This window comes from Anomaloglossus baeobatrachus, chromosome 1 (assembly GCF_048569485.1).
Source record: "Anomaloglossus baeobatrachus isolate aAnoBae1 chromosome 1, aAnoBae1.hap1, whole genome shotgun sequence".
In the NCBI taxonomy this organism is placed as follows: domain Eukaryota; kingdom Metazoa; phylum Chordata; class Amphibia; order Anura; family Aromobatidae; genus Anomaloglossus; species Anomaloglossus baeobatrachus.
The window spans coordinates 126900230-126917243 of NC_134353.1; the positions used below are offsets into that span (position 1 = coordinate 126900230).

The window sequence follows — 17014 nt, forward strand, 5'->3', positions numbered from 1 at the left end:
GCCAGCAGCAGATCTCCCTCCATAACAGTGCCAGCAGCAGATCTCCCTCCATAACAGTGCCAGCAGCAGATCTCCCTCCATAACAGTGCCAGCAGCAGATCTCTCCCCATAACAGTGCCAGCAGCAGATCTCCCTCCATAACAGTGCCAGCAGCAGATCTCCCTCCATAACAGTGCCAGCAGCAGATCTCCCTCCATAACAGTGCCAGCAGCAGATCTCCCTCCATAACAGTGCCAGCAGCAGATCTCCCTCCATAACAGTGCCAGCAGCAGATCTCCCTCCATAACAGTGCCAGCAGCAGATCTCCCTCCATAACAGTGCCAGCAGCAGATCTCCCTCCATAACAGTGCCAGCAGCAGATCTCCCTCCATAACAGTGCCAGCAGCAGATCTCCCTTCATAACAGTGCCAGCAGCAGATCTCCCTCCATAACAGTGCCAGCAGCAGATCTCCCTCCATAACAGTGCCAGCAGCAGATCTCCCTCCATAACAGTGCCAGCAGCAGATCTCCCTCCATAACAGTGCCAGCAGCAGATCTCTCCCCATAACAGTGCCTTATGACCACATTTTTTTGCTTCAATTTTGTTACCCCTATTTTACCCCCCTTAAAACCTAGGTGCATCTTATAGTCAGTAATACGGTATTGTAGACAAGTTGTAAACCCTGGAAGTCTCGCTGAATGTTGCTCTGGGAGCTCACTCGATGCCACCAGTACACCAAATTATTGTCATGTACATTCATTGCTTCAGCAGCAAAATAAAAAGGACAGTTTTTGAGGCTGTCATTGACATGTGTGCACAAGTAATAGAAGTGTTTGTCACAACCCCGGATGACATACTGTACTCTGTTATTCTTTTTGCCATGTGCCTAATTACCACACTCAATAATTACTCCTCAATGGAGCTTGTAATCAGGGGAGCGACAGCGAGGGCTCATCCAGACGAGTGCATTACACCTCCTCCTGCTTTGAAATAGTTCTTTTTTAAGAGGTGAAGCAGAAGTATAGTATAGACACAGTGCTAGAATATAAGCCGAGGAAAGAGGAACAAGGGGTTATCCCATGTTAAAAAAATGTTTACATATAAGGTGAGTCAGAACAGCAGGTTTCATGTCTCCCAGGCGTCAGTTTCATCCGAAAATGTGAGAGGGAAGCGGCTGCAGATTGTCTGCAAGTCTCTTGGGACGTAAATGCCCTGTGATCCCTGGGAAGGAAGCCACCCACACCGCCGGATCACCACCCACACCGCCGGATCACCACCCACACCGCCGGATCACCACCCAAACAGCCGGATCACCACCCACACCGCCGGATCACCACCCACACCGCCGGATCACCACCCACACCGCCGGATCACCACCCACACCGCCGGATCACCACCCACACCGCCGGAGAGTATAGCTGCTATTTTTTTTTTTTACATGGGCCAACTATGTTGCTTAAGAAGGGGCTGTCCAAGAACTGGGTAACCCTTTTAAAGTGCCATTTCCAATTTCCTTTATGAGAAATATTAAACGGTTTGCAAAAACATGCAACTCTGCAATTTACTTGCTATATATAAAAAAAAAAAAAAAAAGCTCCCAATTTTTAAATTTGATGGTTTATTTTTTGTTATCTAGATTCCATGCTGCCACTGGACTGAAGACACGCAGTGCTTACAAGCTCTTTCTATCACAGCATGAAAGCGCTGCTCTGAAATTAGTTATGATAGCTGGAGTACACTTTAGGTTCCTGACCCTAAATAGCCTCCGTGCGCCTGTAAATCTGCAGAAAGCAAATAGCCGCATCAAAGAGCCCACAGATGGGTGATCCCACTGTTCCAAACTGTAAATCCAGCAGGAGCATCCACCCCCCCAGCAATCAGGACGCCAGGAGTCTGAGGAGTAGTGCGCTTCTGCAGAGGACCATGCACCTTGATGAGGGCAGTTTTCTGCTTATAACGAGCAATCACGCTTAATCGTTTTCAGACTGATCACTGCTATATGTACACAGGTCAATGATCGGGAATAAGTGTTCTTAAAGGGAACCTGTCACGAAAAAAAAAAAAAAAAAACTATTAACCTCCTGATTAACCCCACATTTGCTTATTAATAGCATACAAAGCTACTCAGCCGCAGCACTGAAAGCCCCGCTACCAGTAGTAAATGAGCAGTTATGATAGAGTTTTCTCTGCAGATCTAGAAGAACTCAACTGTTGACCCCAGCCACATCACAGCTCTGTGTCCATTGTATAGTGACAGAGAGCTGCTAATCAGTGCTTGGGGTGGGGTTAGACTAGGATGCAGGAGACAAGTTATCCACTAGTGATAATCTCCTGCTGATAAAACACTGATAGTATTGAAATGTCTACATTATTTTGCTCCCAGATTACATAGCAGAAAAAATTGTTGACTGATACCTTTTAATGATGGCTAACAGCAAACAGCTAAAAATAAACAAACAAAAAAAAAAACATTCCAGTGTGTTCCTTTAAATTGATTATTTCAGCACTGATTGACTGTTCAAACCGAGTACTGGCGCTCAGTGCATCATGGCAGGAACACTTAAGTGCACCTTCCCGCCTATTTGTATTCCAATCTGTCAAAGAAGAGGGGTACAGATAGGAAAACAAGCAGGTGGGAAATTGCATTTAAATTGTTAGGCCCCATCATGATGCACGGCCTTTGTTTGAACAGTCATTCTGTGCTGACAAAGTCCTTTTAAGGTCCACTTAAATGGAGTGATAATCAGGAAACAAGTGATCACAGAAAGCCTGGAACAAGCCTATCGGCCCATCTAAAACAGGCTGGTGATCTCCCAACAAACTGGCTCTAAAGTCATTGTTATCGGCAGCACATTGTCCTCTAACTAGGTGATGAGATGCCAGTAACATGATACTGTGTACAAAACGATCGTCCTAGCAGTCATTCTGTGCACATAGACTTCCAGGTCCCACATGTATATCATTTATCGGCCGCGGTGGGCTTGTGTAGCTTGCACAGTGGGCTGACGCTTCGTGTTGCGCTCACATTTCAGCAGTCATGTTATCACCGGATCTCCCCAGTGACAGAGGATGGAGACAGCACCTTCTTCTCCCTCCTCCCTCTCCTCCTACAGGTTAGAGCATACTCCTTTATAAAAAAAGGTGCTAATGTGCAACAGTCAATCCCTACTTTCCTATTTTAAGGTTCATTTACACGTTTTGATCATCAGAAAGTTCCTAAGAATACTCATGTCTCGATAATCGTGCAGCACAAACTGGCGGCTCATCACCCGACGAATGTTCTACTTGTTTTGTGGACTATGATTATTAGCTTTCATACAAATCATTGTCCTCGGCATCACATCGTCCTGTGTAATAGGACCTGTGCTGCCCAGAACAGTGACGGTCTATGCACAGGATCCACTCCTGATCGTTCTGTGCACCCTACGTACGGATGGCCTCTTTCACACATCTGTGAAAATCACGCACGTTTTTCACGGACGTGTCAAAGGTGCATATGGCCCTCCGTGTGCCGTGATAACACACGGAGAACAGGAACTTTCTGCTCACCTGTCCCTGTCGCTAATGATCTCCGGTCCTGCTGACCCCCCACTGCTGCTGCTTCTGGTCCTCGGTGAAGTGAATATGCGATGAGCATAACGAGCGAGGGTCAGAAGCAAGTGCCAGCAGCGGCAGAGACAGCAGCGCTGGAGAAGGGGAATGTAGAAATTATTTTTATTTCACAGACACGTGTTTTTTCTCTGGTGTGTCACACGGATCACATCCGTGCAGTCCATGTGTGGTCTGTGTGACACCCGTGATGCCGGAGAAAAACGGACAATTCTACGTGTGGAGCACACAGGCACATATATACTCCACACGTACACACAGTCCATGGCAAAACACGCACGTGAGCGCAGACCCGTTGATTTTAATTTTAACATGTGCCCGTGTCTCCAGTACGTGAGGAAATGGACCAAACACGTACCGGAGACACGGACACGTGAAGGAGGCCTAAAGAGGGCAGTAACCACCACTGACCAACAATCAATTAATGGAACAGATATTTTAGTGTAAATGAGTCCTTGCTTACATCCATTTGCCGAAAGGCCACATCTCACTAAGCGACATCGCTAGCAACATTGCTGCTGAGTCACGGTTTTTGTGATGTAGCAGCGATGTTGCTAGCGATGTCGCTGTGTGTGACATCCAGCAACAACCTGGCCCCTGCTGTGAGGTCGCCGGTTGTTGCTGAATGTCCTGGACCATTTTTTCGTCATTGCTCTCCCGCTGTGAAGCGCACATCGCTGTGTGTGACAGCGACAGAGCAACAACAGAATGTGCAGTGAGCAGGGAGCCGGCTTCTGACAGCCTGCGGTAAGCTGTAACCAAGGTAAATATCGGGTAACCAAGAGAAGCGCTTTGCTTGGTTACCCAATATTAACCTTGGTTACCAGCGTCCGCGGCTCTCAGGCTGTCAGTGTCGGCTCCCGGCTCCCTGCACTCGTAGCCAGAGTACACACTGGGTAAATAAGCAAAGCGGTTTGCTTATTAACCCGATATGTACTCTGGCTACGAGTGCAGGTAGCCAGCACTAAGCGGTGTGCGCTGGTAACCAATGTAAATATCGGGTGACCGAGCGAAGTGCTTTGCTTGGTTACCCGATATTTACTTTAGTTACCAAGCGCAGCATCGCTTCCACATGTCGCTGGGGGCTGGTCACTGGTTGCTGGTGAGATCTGCCTGTGTGACAGCTCACCAGCGACCATGTAGCGATGCTCCAGCGATCCCTGCCACGTCAGATCGTTAGTGGGATCGCTGATGCGTCGCTTAGTATGACGGTACCTTAAGGTATAGCAGCATCTCCAGCATGATGGAAAAAAGTGGGTGAGTGGGAAAAATAAATAAAAAATACAATACTACCTCTGATGTACATCTCTTCTTTTTAAGAGAAAGTTAATAAAAAAAGAATCCCCCCAAAAAATGCAAGAAATTTTCATAAAACTGTTACGTTTGTTTACATTAACCTCATTCTTGTTGCAATTACAAATACAGTGGAACCTTGGATTACGAGCATAATTGGTTCTGGAAATGTGCTCTTAAACCAAGTTACTCTTATATCAAAGCGAATTTTCCCATAGGAAATAATTGAAATGCAGACAATTCGTTCCACAACCCAAAAAAAAAAAAAATAAAATGTACTTGTATTTATATAAAAGTATTATAGTAATACAAAATAATGCAGTGTATTCATATAAAATTATTACAGTACACTAATACAAAATACTGTGCAGTAAAAAACAACACATTAAACTGCAACTAAGTTTACAATAAAATTGTTGGTGTGCGAGAGTAAGCAATGTGCTGCACTGGTTAGCAGAAAGAAAGCGCAATACTGTATCCACAATTACAAACTGATAGACAAGCTATATAGTATATACTGTACATTGGTATACAGTATACAGCACATATGTACAGAAAGTTACCTCCAGAGCGGGTCAGAGCGCGGTGAAAGGACAGAACTGGAAGTGTGCGCGGTGAGGATTTGCTCTTATTGCAAATCATTGCTCTTAAACCAAGTTACACATTTGTAAAAAGCTTTACTTGTCTTGCAAAATGTTCTCAAACCAAGTTACTCTTAATCCAAGGTTCCACTGTATCTCAGCAATATAATAAAGAAAAGTTAAGAAAAGGGTTTGTTTGTGAGGCTGATGAGCTGTGTGACAGGTGTCTGCGGGGGCGAGCGCGGTCTGCACGGTGACCTCCGCACATCTGGTTACTGTCACAGAGGTGTAAACACCGCATCCATTCTGATCTACAGGAATGGAGTTTACACTGTCTAATCTCCCGGAATCTCCACAAGTGTATACACAGCGGAGGATACATCCTGGGGGCGAAACAAACCCCATCAGGCATACCCCTCATGTCATACGTGGAGGGATTTTTGTGGATTACACATTAGGAATCTGCACAAAGAGCCGAACATTAAAAGTCAATGAGATTTTAGGGATTTTTCAAAATTTAAATGGCGTTTTGTTGTTTTGGAAAAGCTCTTAGTTTTTTTTTGTTTTTTTTTTTACAAAGTGCTTTATTCACCCTCCCTGGGTCCAGTTTCAAGTCTGCACTGCTGCTCCCGATGCCTGTTATAGTTCACAGTCACGTCGACAACGCTGCAGACGATTACTCAGCTGAGAGGCTCCTGACTCAACTAGGGAAAGGCTGCTGAGGTCAGTGACTGGCTGCAGAGTTGTCACTGCGACGTCAACACTGCAGACAATACACACCAGGAGCAACAGTAGAGCCGAACGAGGAAAACCAGAAAAGTCCTTTAAGCTGCGGATTTACTTCTATGGGGTCTGACCTGTAATACACAAGAGCGGCCAGCACAGTCTTCAGAGTGGAGCTGTTCTGGCACCGTTTAACCTGCTATCATTCAATAGCAGACCCCCTATCTGGGCAACCCCACCAATCTGATACTTTTCAGTGGCTCAGTGGTTAGCATTGCAGTCTTGCAGCGCTGTGGTCCTGGGTTCGAATCCCACCAAACACAACATCTGCAAGGAGTTTGCATGTTCTCCCCGTGTTTGCGTGGGTTTCCTCCAACACTCCACATACTGATAGAGAGTTTAGATTGTGAGCCCCAATGGGGACAGTGTTCCTGTTGTATGTAAAGTGCTGCGGATTATGTTAGCACTATATAACAAAGATTTTATTATTTTTTTTCACCCACCCTATGGAGAGGCCATCAATATTCCTCACTATCTAATTTGATTTTTCACCAACCACGGTATTCGTTGGATAAATGGAGCACACCAAATTTGGTGATTTTACAAACTCCCTCTTTACACCAGTATCCAGCGCGGCACAAGACCTTTGATGAATAAATATGGAACGCTCGCATTGAGACAGAATTCTGGCAAATTTTGCTAAGTAAATCAGAGACAGAATATTTTGGACACAGAACAACAAAGCTGCAATAACTGTCAAAGTTGGCAAGATATTAAAGATTATAGCAGAACACAAAAAGACTTGGAGATTATAATGCTAAAAAATGGTGATGAATCCATAGGATAAGTGGTGGATGGATCAGATGGGTGGTGGTCCGACACTTGCACCGCACTGTGTGTATGGATCAGATGGGTGGTGGTCCGACACTTGCACCGCACTGTGTGTATGGATCAGATGGGTGGTGGTCCGACACTTGCACCGCACTGATCAGCTGTAACAAGCGGTGGACGGACACACACACACGGAGTGCAGCTGCACAGCTCCATTCATTGTGTAGTGGTCGCTGCTGAGTGCTGCTGAGTGCTAGGACACTGGTGACCTATGATCTGTATAGGCGAATACATTCTGACTGGACAACGCAATGCAAGTAAATAGGGGTTCAGCAAAATCCAGGACATGTTATATAGGAACTGTCCATGGGATTTAAAGGGAACCTATCAGGTACAATATGCACCCAGGACCACGAGCAGTTCTGGGTGCATATTGCTAATCCCTGCCTAACCGTCCCTGTATACATTATCATAGATAAAGAGATCTTTAGAAAAAGTATTTCTAAAGATCTTTTATCATATGCTAATGAGCGAGGGCAGTAGCCCCCTGGGTGTTAGTTTCTCTTCCGAACGGATCCATTAGCATGTTAGTACGTCCCTATGGGCATACTAACATGCTAATGAATGTGCAGCGTCGCAGGATAATCTCTCCGCCTCCATCACCGCCCCATGCTGGATTTCGGCTCAGTGCACATAACCCTGGAGTTCCGGTCATGCGCACTATGAAGCCGGGTGTACGCGTCCTGGCTTCAAACTGAAGTAGTGCACATGACCGAACCTCCGGGGGTCATGCACACTGAGCCGAAATCCCCTCGTCAGATGCGATGGCGGCGGAGAGGTGAGTAAGATCATCCTCTGACACTACACATTCATTAGCATTCCACAGGGGTGTACTAACATGCTAATGGGGGCGACCAGCAAGGGAAGCAACGCCCAGGGGACTAGTCCCCTCGCTCATTAGCATACGCTAAAAGATCTTTAGAAATACCTTTTCTAAAGATCTCTTTATCTATGCTAGTGCATACAGAGCCTTAGGCAGGGATTAGCAGTATGCACCCAGAACTGCTTGTGGTTCTGAGCATATTGGACCTGACAGGTTCCCTTTAAGACAATCTGTCCAATCTGCAACAGATCACAAGGGTAAAATCCACGGCAAAATCAGATGTTCAGATTTTCATACATGTGACGCCCCCCCCAACTATCTAGGCATAAAGCCCCCATTTAGCAATTTAATAATGAGTATATGAATTAATGGGAATCTGTCAGCAGGTTTTGCTTTTAACCGCATATAGAGGTAACATTTGGCTAGGGACTCGATAAACAAGAGATTACCGTGAAGTGGTGATCGGGCAATAATTAATTGATCAACACATTAGCTAAATATCTCTTTTTTTCAAATAATCCTCAGCAGTCATGCAATGTCACATTTTTCAATTTTTCATATGGCTAATTGTGTTTTTCATTTCTTTAGGTATTATAGACTAGCTATGCTTATTCATATTCTCTGAATTTGGTGTGCAGCTTTCACTTCATACAGGTTTTGCTATGTGACCTGAGAGCAGCATGTTGTAGGGGTATAGAGCCTGATTCCAGGGATGTGGAATTTACCGGGCTGCGTGGTGTAGTTTTGATAAAAAGCCTGTTTTCCCTGGAATGCTGAGTTCTGTATAACTCCACCCCACCACTGATTGGCAGCTTCCTACGTACAGTGTGGGGGCGGGGTTACAGAGTCGCTGGACTGCCTAGCACACAACATTAAAGTCCTGCAGTGATAGTCTCCTGCTGATAAAACATTGATTGTAGTGAAACTATAGCAAGCTGCTGAGAAAGTGACATCCCTGGATGCAGGGTCTTTGCCCCTACAATATGCTGCTGCTCTCAGGTTAAAAAGTAAAACCTGCTGACAGATTCCCTTTAAGCTGGAGACATGCATTAGATAACAGTCAGCCAATCACTGTGTACCATCCTCCTCCCACACACAGGCATGATCAGCCGATATGAGCATACATGTGCTCTTGATAGGTGAGGGAGACAAAGGGCTGATAGAGATCTGGTGGTGGTTTATCTTCCCTGAGAACAAAAGGATCTGGAAGATAAAATCCAGAATACCAGGATCCTCATCTCCACTAGCATCTGCTGTAAGGAGAGAACCCATTCACATCAGACAGTGGGTGGGTTAGACAGACAAACCTCTAATCTATAGGATTAGCACTGGTAGATGTCTACGCATGCTGCTCCCTACAAATGCACCCATGGTCTTCAGTAGAGACCCCCACACCTGCAGGGGCTTCTCAATTCTGAGGAGTGTTAACCGTGGGAGAAAAGGAAATAAAGTCACAGTCCAGATAAGAAAGGATGAGACATCACCACAATCCGACAATACAACCCCGAGACAGCGTGTAATTATTAATGAGTCAATAAACCAGGAAACCAGGAGGACAATGTGATCATAGTCTGAGGACCACAAGTCAGATAATGACTAGTCAGGAGGACACAACTAGTCTGAGGACCACAAGTCAGATAAGGACTAGTCAGGAGGACACAACTAGTCTGAGGACCACAAGTCAGATAATGACTAGTCAGGAGGACACAACTAGTCTGAGGACCACAAGTCAGATAATGACTAGTCAGGAGGACACAACTAGTCTGAGGACCACAAGTCAGATAAGGACTAGTCAGGAGGACACAACTAGTCTGAGGACCACAAGTCAGATAATGACTAGTCAGGAGGACACAACTAGTCTGAGGACCACAAGTCAGATAATGACTAGTCAGGAGGACACAACTAGTCTGAGGACCACAAGTCAGATAATGACTAGTCAGGAGGACACAACTAGTCTGAGGACCACAAGTCAGATAAGGACTAGTCAGGAGGACACAACTAGTCTGAGGACCACAAGTCAGATAATGACTAGTCAGGAGGACACAACTAGTCTGAGGACTACAAGCCAGATAATGACTAGTCAGGAGGACACTGGGACATAACTAGTGTGAGGAACGCTCACAGGAACCTTACCCCTCTCTGCAGTCCTAAAGGCATCACAGACAACTCCACCATGACATTAGCCAGGAGACCTCTCAACAACTTCTCCTGAAACAGACATCACCAAAAGCCAAGTGACCATTCACAGCACAGCGTCCTGGCTCTGGCCCATCAGGAACCATCAACGTGCTCTGTTATAACTGAATCAGGCTGCCATCTCCACCTGGAAAAACAGGGCGCACAGTATTGGCATCCATGGCCCGTGTCTGGCTACGCTGCGGGCATACCGTGGCCCGCGCCTGGCTACGCTGCGGGCATACCGCGGCCCACAATTGGCTACGCTGCAGGCATACCGCGGCCCACAATTGGCTACGCTGCAGGCATACCGTGGCCCACAATTGGCTACGCTGCAGGCATACCGTGGCCCACAATTGGCTACGCTGCGGGCATACCGTGGCCCACAATTGGCTACGCTGCGGGCATACCGTGGCCCACAATTGGCTACGCTGCGGGCATACCGTGGCCCACAATTGGCTACGCTGCGGGCATACCGTGGCCCACAATTGGCTACGCTGCGGGCATACCGTGGCCCACAATTGGCTACGCTGCGGGCATACCGTGGCACCTCAGGCCATCCCATAGGGATCAATGCTAAATATGGGGCTCATGCTGAGAATAATCAGATCCAAATGACTTGTCAGGCCCCACGATGGAGATGGTGTGTACTGGCTGGCACAGCAGAGGGTGCTATGTAGCGGTCAGGCAGCACTTTTGCTGGCACTGTTAGTGGGTGCAAAATAGTATGTCCACTCTGTACCAGATAGGCCCAGTTGGACTTTTTAAGCAACAGATATTTCTAGTTTATAACCTTAAAAAGTTAAAAGGGTCGTCAGATGTGGGTCACTGTAAAGGGTCGTCACATGCAAAAGTGAGCGGCAGGGGAGAACCCCTTTAACTGCTCGAGGAAAACGTCTAGAAATCAGGGACTTCAGCAAAACCAAAGGATCCGGACGCCAACTACCGATACCAGAGGAACGGACGATCGGGAATGTGGAATGTCAGCCCCCAAGAGAAAGCGGCCACATAAGGGGTCCGACTGCGACCTACTCCATTGGGATGAAGCGCGCCCCCATACATGCCCGTCTGGTTCTACATATCGGGGCTGCAGTAGGGGTCACACTGGCCGATCGGTGACGTCTATTGGACGTACCCACTAGTAGTGATGGGGTCCAGCCCAGGGGTCTTATTCTCCGAACTGACGACCCCAGGCAGTCGTTATGGGGCAGCGGAGGGGCCCCTTTAATTCAGGGGTCACTACCACCCCCTAAGTTAGAGGGATTGTGCATTATGGGGGGCTCTGGGGCTGCACAGGGGCCCTCGTCTGTCTGTGTCCGCCGAGGGGCATCCTGTGCCCTGCCCGGGGGTCTCAGGCACCTACCTGTAGGGCATTCCCGTCTACACCGTCAGTAATGGCAGGTCAGCGCACAGTAGAGTGCTAGCTCTTGGGACGAGATGTGCGGATGTAACGTGCAGGGTCTGGTGCCCCCGCGGTATGCACTCACCGGGCCGGATAACAGCGCGGAGCTCCCCGGGGTCCTCTTATCGGTACGTCCGCTCACTTTGAACCGCTGCCGCCTGCTGTTCACACCCTGTGCCGCTGTCGGTGATATTTCCATCCGAGTCCAATTCCAATCCGTTCCCGCAAACGTCCAGATTCTTTCTTTCCCACTCTCAGCCTCTATTCTTTTCTCTTCCCCCTCGATTCCCCGACGTTAGTTACACGCTGCACGCCCATTGGTTCGTAGGCTGCGGAAGGTGGGCGTGGAAATAGAAACCGGAAAGCTTATTGGATGACAAAGGTGTCAATATTACTCGCCAGAGTCACCGCCTCCTTCATGTCTAAAGCTCAGCATGTCGACAGACATCACCCTGTCAATCACAAAGCGATGTCTCCTATAGCTGCTGGGATTGGCTGAAGTGTTATCGAGAGGTAACGCCCTCTCCAGGGAGAGATGCAATGATCTGATTGGCCTTCTGCTGGAAACATGACCCCTCCCACTTTATATTTCAATAATTTGATTGGATTAGAAAATTGGTTTACCTACCACACCTTTTTACTGATTGGCTGGTCGCGGTGTCAATAAAGCGCAGACTTCAGACATGTTCTACACATGTTGATACAACGCCACTGCTTCTGAGTCCTCCAGGCAGTCACTATTGTCTTTCTGGCAGCAGTCTGCGCGCAGGACAGACAGCAGTGACCGCGTCCAGGGGGACGTGTAATGGGGGCAGAGGGGCAGGAATGCAGAGGGATGTGTAACTAGGGGTAGGGGGACATGTAATGGGGGCAGAGGGGCAGGAATGCAGAGGGATGTGTAACTAGGGGTAGGGGGACGTGTACTGAGAGCAGGATGCCAGGGGATGCAGGGGGACGTGTAATGGGGCAGAGGGGCAGGAATGCAGAGGGATGTGTAACTAGGGGTAGGGGGACATGTAATGGGGGCAGAGGGGCAGGAATGCAGAGGGATGTGTAACTAGGGGTAGGGGGACATGTAATGGGGGCAGAGGGGCAGGAATGCAGAGGGATGTGTAACTAGGGGTAGGGGGACGGGTACTGGGAGCAGGATGCCAGGGGATGCAGGGGGACGTGTAATGGGGGCAGAGAGGTAGGATGCTAATGGACATCTAATGGGGGCAGAGGATCAGGAATGCAGGGGGATGTGTAATGGGGCAGAATATCAGGGGATGCAGAGAGACGTAATGGGGAAGAGGGGCAGGAATGCAGGGGGATCTGTAATGGGGGGCAGAGGGACGTGTAGTGGGAGCAGGATGTTAGGGAACATGTAATGGGGGCCGAGGGGCAAGATGTGTAATGGGGGCAGGATGCAGGAGGATGTGCATTGGGAGCAGGATGCCAGGGGTGGCAGAGGGGCAGGAGGCTCATACATATTCACTACTTCCCCCACCCACAGGCGTCTGTGATTACTTGCAGTAAGACGAGCCCCCATGCTGAGGGACAGTGTGTCTGAGGCTTCCAATCACAGATGCCGGTGGGCAGGTCTATATCGTACAGTAAACTAAATAAATTAAAAAAAATTGTTGTAGGATCCCCCCCATATTATGATACCAGTACAGATAAAGCCCGACAGCTGGTGATACCAGTACAGATAAAGCCCGACAGCTGGGGGCTAGTATTCTCAGGCTGGGGATACCCATGGTTATTGGGCGCCCCCAGCCTAAAAATATCAGCCAGCAGCCGCCCAGAATTGCCGCATCCATTAGATGCGACAGTCCGGCACTTTACCCGACTCTTCCTGATTGCCTTGGTGCAGTGGCAATCGGGGTAGTGAGGGAGTTAATGGCAGCCACTAAGTCCTAGATTAGTGATGGTAGGCGTCTATGAGACCTGCCCCATCACTAATCTGTAAGTGAAAGTGAACAAACACTGAAAAAATCCTTTATTTGAAGTAAAAGACAAAAAAGCCACCCTCTTTCACCCCTTTAATAACCCCCCAAACACCCCTGCACATCCAACGTAATTCACACAAGGTCTCACAACTCTTCCACCACTGCTACATCTGAAGCTCACAGCGAGCGACATAGAACATGTTTGAGGCTGTGAGCTCCATGCAGCGTATGAAGTGAGCCATGTGATCAGCGGTGACGTCACTCAGGTTAGCCGCGGCCACAGCTGGAGTTCTCCACCTGTAACCGCAAATCACCAGAGTGACATCACCGCTGATCACGCGGCTCACTTCAGTTGCAGCATGGAGCTCACAGCCTCAAACATGTTCTATGGCGCTCATTGTGAGTTTCAGATGTAGCGTTTTTGCCGCAGGTCCTTTTTTCTTGGGGCCAAAACATGCATCCTTGTGGTCACCACAAAGATGCAGTGCGTGCACATTGCCTTATACAGTTGTGTCCAAAAGTTTTGCGACTGAAGAAAATGTTGGTTTTCAAGTTTGCTGTTTCAGTGTTTTTAGATCTGATAGATATTTCTATGGTTGCTGAAGTATAATTATAAGGATTTCATAAGTTTTTATTGACTACATCACGTTTATGCAAAGACCCAGTAAAAGACCCAGTATTTACATTGTTGACCCTAATTTTAGAGGACTTCTGCCCTTCCCCCCTGCAGCTCCTGGGCCAAATCCTGACTGATGACAGCCCATTCTTGTCTATTAAGTGCTTGGAGTTTAATCAAAATTCCTGCGTTTTTATTTGTCAATTTGATTTTGGAGGATTGATCAGAGGTTCTCAATGGGTTGAGATCTGGGGAATGTTTGGGCCATGGACCTAAAGTTTCAATGTTTCGTTCACTGAGCCACTTAGTTATCATTTTTAACTTGTGACATTGTCTCAATCATGATGGCAAAAGCATTGTTCATCAGTAAATTGCTCCTGGATCATCCGTTACTCTTGGAGGATGTCTAGCAACCTCACACATGAAAGGTCTCAGGTGCTTCACTGTTGACATGACACAGGACTCCTGCAAAGCAAAGACTCAAGCAAAGACTTTTGAAGGCTGCTTGGTGTGGAGAAGGGCTATAAAAGAAGACACTTTACTCAAAGAAAGCTTTCTTCAACAGACTGATGTTCTGCAGGAAGTACATGGATTGGGCTGCAGAGGACTGGAGTAAAGTTACTGTCGTTTTCGTTTTATAAGATGCACCGGATTATTAGATGCACCCAAAATTTAGAGAGAGAAAAAGGGATAAGAAAAAATATGGGGTCTGTCTTATAATACGGTGGTGTCTTACCGGAGGGGGGTGGCAGTGGTGGTGGAGTGGGGTCACAGGAAGCAGGTGCGGTGCTAGAGTAGGGCGATAGCACAGTGGGTGACCCAGATGATCGCTGCGGGCACTGTGAGCTTCAAAGAAATGGCGACCGGAGTCTGCATATGCGCAGATGGAGCTCTCTGGTTAAAGACAAGGTGATATCTCATCTGCGCACGCGCCACCATCCACGCCATTTTCCTTAAGTCTGCTGCAGAGAGATCAATGGGCTGGAGGCGGCGCATGCGCAGATGAGATCTTGAGCTGAGAGCTCCATCTGCACATGCGGCGACTCCGGGCGCCTTTATTTGAAGCGCGCATACCCGGCATTTTCAGTATGGTCGCCCCTTCCTCACAGCCTGCAGCACAGTACCCACGGCCCGCAGCATCTCCTGTGACCCCTCTCCTCCACCCCCGGTAAACTACATTTGGATTATAAGACGCACTGCTCATTTTCCTCCCAAATTTTTGGGAGGAAAAGGGCATCTTATAATACAAAAAGTATGATAGATTTTCTGATGAAGCCCCTTTCAGACTGTTTGGGATATTTGGCAGAATTATTACCAGAGAAGAAAAGGTGAGGGCTACTACCATGAGTTCTGTGTCGTGCCAACAATAAAGCACCCGGAGACCATTCATTTGTGGGGGCTATTCATTCATGGAGATGGTTCACTAAATTTTAACTAAAGCTTCAAGAGTAACCTCAAGACCCATCTCTTCCAACAAGCCTACAACCTACAATAACCTCAGACCAGTACACCACTCCACAACCAGCTCTGTCCTCACCTATTGTACCATCACCCATTCCCTGTAGACTGTGAGCCCTCGCGGGCAGGGTCCTCTTTCCTCCTATACCAGCCTGTTTTGTACTGTTAATGATTGTTGTACGTATACCCTCTTTCACTGTAAAGCGCCATGGAATAAATGGCGCTATAATAATAAATAATAATAAATAATAATAAATAAATAATAACACTGCCATGAATAAAGAATATAATCCCCCCCCCACCAGGAGCAACTTCTCACAACTATCCATGGGAAATTTGGTGATGAACAATGCCTTTTCCAGTGTGATGGAGACCATGTCACAAAGCAAAAGTGATAACTACGGTAAGTGGTTCGGTGAACAAAACAGTGAAGTTATAGGTCCTTGGCCAGGAAATTCTCTAGGTTTCGATCCCATTAAGAAGCTGTGGTCAGTCCTTGCAAAGCGAGTGGGCAAACACACATAGAAAATGTGATAAACTCCAAGCACTGATTATGGGCTGTCATCAGTCAGGATTTGGCCCAGACGCTAAAATCCAGCATGTCAGGGCAAACAGCAGAAATATTGAAAATAAGGGTCAATGCTGTATATATCGGGCCTTTGCCATAAAGTTTATGTATTTGTTAATAAAAATGTAAAAAAATATGAACTACATATAATTGTACTTCAGTAACCATAGAAACATCTGACTAAAAAAATCTAAAACCACTGAAGCAGCAAACTTTGTGAAAACCAAAATTTCCCAGAATTTAATATGGTCGATCATCCCTGGTATGAGATGGAAAAAGTCTGATCCATGGAGGCCGCACCTCACCTGTCAGCAGGTTTTTGCTATTTCATCTGAGAGCAGAATAATGTAGGAGCAAAAACCCTTATTCAAGTGATATGTCACTTACTGGGCTGTGTGCTGTAGTTTCAAAACAATCAGTGTTTTATCAGCAGGAGGTTATCACTGCTTTACTAGGTCTCAGGTGCAGGCAAATAATGCTACTGTGTGTAACCCCACCTCCACCACTGATTGGCAGCTTGTTGACAATTCACAGTGTACACAGGAAGCTGCCAATCAGTGTTGTGGCCTTGGTTATACACCAAACAGCTTTCTGAGCACTGCTACATCTATAAAAGAGAAAATAAGGATTCTATCAAAACTGCATCAAGCAATCCAGTAAGTGACAATAGATGGAATCAGGCTCTCTGCCCTTACATCATGCAACTCTTAGATTACATAGGAAAAACCTACTGACAGATTCACTTTAATGCAAAATTAAAATGAACTGCACTTTTAACAAACTGCATACATCAGTAGTACAGACGAATATAAGAAACATTTTAATGCATCTTATCAGAGAAATCAGTTCCCTTCCCCACTTTTCAGCATAGAGGAGAAGTGAGGAGCAGGGAGAAGAAACAGGCAGAGAGAAATAGAAAGATGAAGGTAAACTTTCTAACAAGTTATTTACCTCACTCCACCGC

General features: G+C 47.1%; 1 protein-coding gene across 1 annotated transcript in view; it reads right to left on the reverse strand.

The window, feature by feature from the left end:
* FRYL (FRY like transcription coactivator) overlaps positions 1 to 11759 on the reverse strand; it is a 520064-nt gene extending 508305 nt beyond the window's left edge. Inside the window, exon 1 of the mRNA XM_075347029.1 lies at positions 11563 to 11759. The gene's annotated coding sequence lies outside the window, so the exon portion shown is untranslated. The remainder of the gene's footprint in view (positions 1 to 11562) is intronic.
* Between the last annotated feature and the right edge of the window lie 5255 nt (positions 11760 to 17014).